This window comes from Ahaetulla prasina, unplaced genomic scaffold (assembly GCF_028640845.1).
Source record: "Ahaetulla prasina isolate Xishuangbanna unplaced genomic scaffold, ASM2864084v1 Contig29, whole genome shotgun sequence".
In the NCBI taxonomy this organism is placed as follows: Eukaryota; Metazoa; Chordata; class Lepidosauria; order Squamata; family Colubridae; genus Ahaetulla; species Ahaetulla prasina.
This window is the reverse complement of record NW_026682053.1, coordinates 22,888-31,204: the sequence shown is the minus strand read 5'-3', so window position 1 is coordinate 31,204 and position 8,317 is coordinate 22,888.

The window sequence follows — 8,317 nt, the reverse complement described above, 5'->3', positions numbered from 1 at the left end:
CCCAGGCATTTTTCTAGAAACCAGGCGTCTGGGCAGGCTCACTGATTCTGCAGCAAAGACAGCAGTATTTGGGCACCAGCAAAGAAAACCTTTCATTCTTTCCATTCTAGGCTGAAAGAAAAGAGCTTGCAAGATGAAATAATTAGGAAGATGATGGAATGTGCAGAGATGAGTAAATTGACTTTTGAAATTAGAGATCAAGAAGATAAGCAATATTATCAAATATGGGATTTATTCTATAAATGGCTAGATGGGAAGATATGTTAGAAAAATAAAGATATATTTATGAAAGAGATGTTCATCTTGAGATTGCACAAGAAGATATGTAAACACCCCTTCAGCATATTGAAATTGTTTGATGTGTATGTTTTTTTCTTGTTTTTTTCTTTTTGTTAAAAATAAAATTTCTTTAAAAAAAAAAAAAGAGGCTGGAGAGGAGCATGAGCCCCTTGACACTTTGTGTGTAAGGGAAGAAGCCAGGCTCTGCTCCTTCCATGTGAAATGGAGCATATCATCTCCATGCCAGAAGCAGCCTTTCTCCCAAGACCCTACCAACAACAAGGATCTGCAACCTTAAACAAACAAAGAGCCATTTGGACCTGTTTCCCACAAAAAAGAAAACACTGGGCACCACAAAACTTGGGTGGGCGTGGCCAACTCAATGTCACTCACTCCCACCCAGTCACATGGCACCCCAGGGATAGGCACAAGGTACTCCTTGTTTACAATCATTTATGTAACCTTCAGTTCAATGCACTGAAAATGAATTCCTTCCTCCTTATCCCAATATTAATTCCAAATAATCCATTCAAAAGTAATGAGGCAGGCATATTCCTCAAAGAACATGTTATTGGGACATGTGATAATGGAATGTCCCAATAGGTCATCTGCATGGGTGTCTTTTCTGCATTTGATCAGCCCCTTTCCCGCTGCCCTGAGCTTCTTAAGGCCATGGTTCCTGAGGGGTCTTCTGTCATCTCTCTTATCGATTCTCCTCCACCCTTTGTGAGCAGGCCGGTGATCCTCCTTGGGCTAGTTTCTCAGCAGAGGCATGTTTGTCTCAAGTGAGAGGACACAGAAAAGAAAAAGCTTCAGCAAGAGTGAGGCAACAGAGATCAGCCTCGTTCTCCATAATATCATCCTTACTTCTCAGGCCATAATCACTAACAACCAGTGATGGGACACTGCAGCAAGCCCCAGCGGCTAAAACCCCGAATGGCAGATTTGGCTTCCCTGATTTTATACATTTCACGTAGTGAGCCCATTTTACCTGGTAAACTGTTGAAATTTAGATGTTTCAGCTTTTCAGCTCTGATGAGAGGAAATGCCTAGGACTTTTATAGACCGTGAAAGTCATACCAGTTTTTTTTTTTCTTTTCTTGATCATACATTAGTGACCAGCTAGAGGGGCGAATAATTTGGTGAATTTTTCCTCCAAGCCGGCAAACTAGTCGGTATTTGGACTTGGGGATCCACTGTGGATGAACATGGCCGGATTTTTCTTGCACCATTATCCGCCGGCACGAAGGTCTCCCATTCCGGGCCGTCTCCTTTCTAACATTGAGGTCCTTGTACTTCAGGCCAAAAGCTTAGGGTTCATTAGCCCGACCAATAGATCGCCTGTGTAATCGCTTAAGCTTCGAGAAGTGCACACATGGCGCACTTGGTCAATGGGTTTAGCCATTTCCTAAAGCACCTGAGATCCCCTAAAAGACAGTTGTAAGTTTTTCAAGCGATCTGGGGCATCGTCATTTCACATCAATGGTCACTGATTAACTATAGGGAACTTTGCTTGGTTTTTATCCGAATCACAGAGTTATTAACGGGAGCCGTCTAATTAGGATAAAATAGACCTATTTCTATTCAACAACCTTAAAACTCGACCAGTCCCGATTGATTACCAGCTCGAATTCTGGAACTTTTAATTTTGGATCCCTTTTAAAGACCCGATGCCAATTTTGAACAGCAATTCCTGTGGGACCAAGCCCAACTTAGTCTGCTTAGGCATCCGCTGACTCTTCAGAAACTTAGGCGGTCCGTGCAAAAAACCACACCAGGGTTGCTTAGTGGAACTGATAGCCGCAGCCTCTCTTAAAGCCAAGTCTAGACCAAATTATGGAGGGGATTGAGTCACTGTGCCAAAACTAAAACTGTCATTACAACAGAACGGTTCCTTTGCTAATGACAAAATGTTGACCAAATGGGAAAAACTGCTAATCGACATACATCATTTACTATTTTCGGACACGCTTGGCAACTCCGAGTCATTCTAGCTTTTTTTGTAAGGCGGTCCCCGGGCAAGCACTACATCTGTGGGAGAACTAGTATGGTAAACCCTTCGGGAGTATGAACCTGGCATAACCCATCGTCTCATAGTTCCGAAAGAAGTTGCACTTATCAGAAACTTCCATCAAGTTGGAGGTTCTTTTTGAGTCCACTTATGTTCACTAGGTATGTCGATATAACTTGTTGCAACCTTATGCCGACACTTTATATTGATATATTGAGCAAAATTTTCAATTGTCGTGAGCCTTAAGACCCAAAAAGTGTGTACAGTTCTTGTACCAAGGTTAAAATTGATGAACATATCTGGGGTTTTCTTTTATGTACACTGAGAGCATATGCACCAAGACAAATTCCTTGTGTCCAATCACATAAAGAGGAGCCTCCAATACCCAGGCGAAAATTTCTATTCTATTCTATCTATTTTACTATACGGGAATTGGCTTTGTACAGTGACTCTCAGCCCAAGGTCCAAAAGATTTCTAATTAAGACTTTTCAATCGGCATGGGAAAGGTGCCCATGGACCTCCTAATTCTTGCCGGTTTAGAGGGATTGAATTAAGTGACTTTTGAAATCCCTAAGATCGCCTAGGGCAGGGGATAATTTATTTGCAACTTTAGGCCCTAAAAACTCTGGGTGTCATCACGACACCCAAACCATTTGGGGTCCCTTCAACTACATAACAAAAAAGATCTATTAATGGTGAGAAGTTATCCTTTGTTTAACCACGCAATAATTTTAAACAGGTGGCACTGCTTAGCAATTTCCCCGGGTAACGGGCCGGAGGTGGAGGTCAAGCTAAGTTGGGCCAGTTCTAAAAATCCATAAAGTCAAGGCCTGTTATGGGGACCTGTGGCTCACAGATGTACCCCAAATGGGAGGACTTCAGTAAACTGAAATACCTTACCATGTGTCCATTTGCCGTGTAAAGTTCAGGACTTCACGTCAAATCTGTGTGATTTTAAACCCACCTAGTACTTCAGATTTAATGAGGGGTGGTTTTATTTCTTAGGTTTACGTTCATTGGACATCCACTTTCAGGGGTGCAACATCAGGTGAATGTTCGTTGGGTCACGCCATCTGCCTACTCATCAGAAGAGGTTGGAGGGTCTCAGCCTTTCTGCTTCCCCCCTTTGTGAGGCTGAGGGAATAATTTGGAAGGGCTATGTATTGAATTGAATTAAAAATTTTCCTGATTGTGGCTTCCCTGCCACCATTTTCTCCACTTAAGACCGGAGTTCTCAACAACTGCAAGACACAGGCTATGTTTCCCAGAAAACCTCTGGTCCTCCTCTTCTGACCGCCCGGCTGTTTCTGACAGGATTTGACCTTTGAGGCCTCCTAATCTCTGGCCAACCTTCAGGCGGCTGTGAGGAAATGAGTTCACATCCTCCAGAGATTTTCTCCATCTCCACAAACGGTTCCTGGACAGGAAGAGGAGATGGAGCCTCTAGACATTGAAAATTTGACAACATTGAGAGGGTCTTTCCTCCTCCTCCTTGAACATCTTGCTTCCACTTTATAATCCTTGGTAAGGCCACTGAATATTGCATCCAGTTTTGGTCACGGTTAAGGGGCCGAAGATCGCCCAGGATTTCTAATGATGGACTTCCCATGCCCCTAGGAATAGTCTGGATTAGATAGTTTCTGCAGACTGGGGAACTAGTTGTTCTGGAAGCCTCAGTAGGCCAGGCGGACACCTTACATTCCTGTTTATCTTTTCCCAGAGAAACACCGCCCTCCCCTGCAGAGGATCGACAAACGGGATGATGGGTTCTAACGATATTTTCAGCGTCTTGCGCTCTAGGAGTAATCCCCCTGCTTAGGCTCTATCCTGCTCACAAACTAGGAGCTTGTAGGAGTTAACAGAGAAGTCTTGGACTCGGTTGGGAGACTAAGGGTAATACCAGTTCTACCAGGCTTCCAATTTTAGCCTCTCACAGGTGGGCTGCCACTTCCCTTCAAGAGAAAAGGATTTCGCCCAGGAGTTGGCAGGCTGTTCTCCAGAGCATACCTGATTCTGAGTTCGTGATTTTCTTGTTGAGAACCCTAAGTTTAAGCTGACCAGTCTGATCAGCCCTGCAAAAGGCTTGCATTTCTAGCAGGACTCTAGGTCCTTCAAGGCTTGTGTTGCCCACGAACTTTCGATCAGTTGGACCCTGGAGTTAAAGTATTCTGAAGGCTAGTTGTCCTTTGGCGAGAAAGAACTATGATTCTTTGCTGTCCTTTGGAGTACTTTCAGCTGTTTGGAGCCGCTGTTTGACTCAGACTTTTGGTGCCCGCTTTTAAGACTCAGGGTCTGTGCTCTGAGGGGATGGGCCACTGTTCCAACACTGACGGTTTTTAAGTCAGCAAACGTCTTGAGGGTCTCAAATCGAGACATCTGAGGTTTCGTGAGATGGGAAAGCTGGAAGGAATTCCTTGTCTCTGAACGGTGCACCACAGTTCTGGGCAGACGATGAAGATTGGGACTGACCGTAAGGCACCTCGTCGAATGATTTTGCTTTTTCCCAGAAGCCTTCCTGTAGGAACGGCTCCAAATTAGATAGAGGGTTGGGTGATCCCAAGACCATCCTATACCAAGCTTCCCCTCATTCCCGCTTCCATCGACTGCCTTCCCTCAGACGCGCTCCTCTTTCCCCCCTTTCACAATCCTGTTTACGGAAAATCTCTGGGGGCGCCTACTGAGAGAGGGAACTCCAGGCTTGCCTTCCCCAGAGGGGTCTGGGGAGGCCTCCCAGCGTAGCCACGGGATGAGGAGAACAGGGTTTACAAGCTCCTTTCCCACATGCTAGAGGAATGGGTTCCTGGATTTCGAAAGTGCTCCCCTAGTAAGCGCTACAAGAGCTGCCATCCGCGCGTAATGATAGTGGAAACAAACTTACCCATCCTTTAAAAGTCTTACGCCTGACCTGGCCGGCTTTCTGAAAAATCCTGGCGGAACTGGGGCAGACCGCAGCATGGGAAGGGTTCCTGCAACCTGACTGCATCGGAATCCGACTCCCCAAAAGTATCCGTGGGGTAGACCCTCCTCGTACAATCAAAAGCAATACCCCTCTCAATTGAGTGGCTGGGCTCAGAATCCAGATGACTTGGCTTCTGGAAGTGGCAGCCTAAGTGCGGTTGGGGAGATGAATCAAGGGTTTGAGGGTCTGTATGATCACACTGAGGACCCGCTTTGAAATCTGTTATTCCGCAGAATCCGAAGAGCCATCCAGAGAAAAATCCTGGAAGGGGGTCCCTCCACCATCTGCAAGGGATGAAAAGTTGCTAAAATTTGGGAGGGAGGTAAAAGGGCCAAATCAGACAAAAGCAGTTTTCAGGGGCAAATACCAAAGTCGAGTCAGGATGTGTGCGCACATTCCTGATCACAGGAGATAAGCGGCCATCAACATTAGTCACTGCTTGAAGATCTCCCTTAGACTTGATGGACTCCCCTCAACTAGGCTTTAAGAATCTGAGAAAGTAGGTGACAAACATTGGGTCTTAGGGGAAGTTACCCATTTTACGGGAGGAACAAGTTTGGAGGAGGCTGAGGGAATTTTTTCCGCCCATGATTTGTTAGGACCCCTACTATAACATATTGTACGACTCCACTGAACCAGCTATGACTGGGAGTCTCTATCTCGGCAGCTTATTTTTTCAAGCCACTTTGGTTTTGATCTATAAATGCTGCAGGGATTTACCAATTTGGGATTCCACCCCAACGTAGTTAAAGCTCTTAGGGAGAGGCCTACTCTACTTTTAGTTTCTTTCGGGATAGGTCCCGGAAATTGGCCCCAGGTGGGGACTTCCTCAACATTCAAGGGACCCAGAACCTCCAATCATGCTTTCTATTTTTGCCCTGGAGGGCGACCTCCCCCATGTCTCTGCCCAGATCTACAGAATGGGGTTGACACCCCATCTTTGAAGTCTCTACCTGGAATCTTTCGAGCGTGCACTCTGGCCCCGTTTCTTTCCCTTGAACCAGCTTTTCTCGACTACCCGGACTCCCCCCCATTCCTCAGTATGGTCACAAATTATCGCTTGAGGGGAAAGTCAAGGACGACACACATGTCCCTGAGCCTCCCCCCCAGGCATGCATTGAAGTATGATTGGTACTTGTATGCGCCCTGTCCCGAAAAAAATTTTGCCCTATATTTACGCTTCCGCTGGTTCCAGAGCCGAATAGGACCATCTGATGGCTCCCTTCTCGAAACAGGCCCCAGGAATCTCAAAGAAGGATCTAATTGTCTATGATGTGCCATGACACTATTGCTGTATGGCTCCTGCTGAGGCTGGCTGGCCTGACTCTGCCATAATTCTGTTCATCTCCTCTTCCCTAAGGAAAATCTCTGGGAGTGTCTTCTGAAACAGCTGCCCACATACCGCTGGTGATCCCTTGACAACTGTCTCCGTATAAGATTGCAGACTTGTGGGCCGGGGGGTCCCCCCCTGGGCTAGAGTTTTCTTTCTCAGCTTGGACTCAAGACCTGACGCACAAAAATAGGGCCGCTGAGCACTAAAGAGGTAATAATGAGGTCTGCCGGCTGCCAATGCACCTTTGAAAAACAGCCCATGTGTAAAACATTCCCATGAACCCAGCCCCACCGCATGTAGCCGTCGCTCCCTTAGAACTACCGATGTGCCAAAGCTGATCATAGGGAGAACTGTAAAGAGTCTCGATTGAGCCTTTCACGCGAGGTGACGAGGATCAGTAAGAGGGGCCTCGTGACAAGGGGCAAAAATTCAATTGGGAGGGCATAGCAGCTCGAGACCGTACCAGGAAATGGCCCTTTTGACCCGAAAGCATCTTTTCCAGGACTTCACATCGCCCGTGGGGAGTTGAATCATTCTGCTCTGCGAGCAGGCCAAAAACGTTAAGCTGCTACATTACGCCCTATCGAGGAGCTCTTTCTCCTCTCGGAGCTGGTAAGTCAGACAGTTGTATTGGTCCTGTTCCATGACAGTGAAAAGTCGCCACTGTTTGGCCTACATGAGATGGGCTTCACTTAGAGGTGTTGATCTTGGAGTAACTGTCAGAGGTGTATAGCAGCAAGTCCCAAACAATAGGATGAACTGCACCTGGCTTAGATGACGGGCATCATTCTGGGGCTGAGAATCTTGGAAAAATGCTGCCTCACCCCGTAGCCTTCACTAGACTCTGAGCCTCCGTTGGTTTACTGAACTAGCGTATTCCCTACTTCTACTGTCGATTTTATCTACGGAAACTACTGGTTTCCCCATTATCCGGCTGTTTCGTGCCGACCATATCTTTCCAGAAAATCTCTCACGACCTTTGGTGCATTTAAAACATACTAAAGTAGTGAGAAATCTTGCACTACTGATCTGTGATCTTGCACTATATCTGCCTCTGTTCTCTCAACTACTGCACAGATCTCAAAAAGGCCTTGTTTTTCAAATACTTTGCTCAGATCACCATGAATGGATTGTCATTAAACCACAACTGTAGTCCTCAAGAACTGCATCTACAGAGGAACTATTGTAGCCCAAGGCTCTTTTAGTCAAGTACTCTTCAACATCTTATCAATGGTTTGACAATATGAATTCTAGTTTCAGAGACACCAAGCTAGCAGGAATGCCAACATCCAAAATCTTAAGATTCAGAAGGATTTTGACAGACTTGAACATTGCTATCTCACAAAATAAATTCAATGGTGAAAAAAGATCTACATTTACAGGAAAAACAAAATGCATAGATATTGTTATGCTCAATAGTAGTAACTGTGATCTTGGAGTCCTAGTGGACAATCATTTTAAATGAGCCACAGTACTAGTTTCTAATACTTTGTTCCACACTTAATATTGCATCCACCTCAGTTTTAGAAACTCAGGGAAAGTACTATTGTATGATCAGTGAATTAGATACATCTTGTCTGATCTGACACTAAAGTTTCAGCATCTGTTCTCTGCTAACTGAGGTTACAGATTTAAGAGCCCTTAAATGAGACTATGAGTGAAAGACTTTCTTGAGCCTCCCAACCTTTCCAGTCTTGGATGAACTTTAAAGCAATGGGAGGCTTCAAGCAAAGA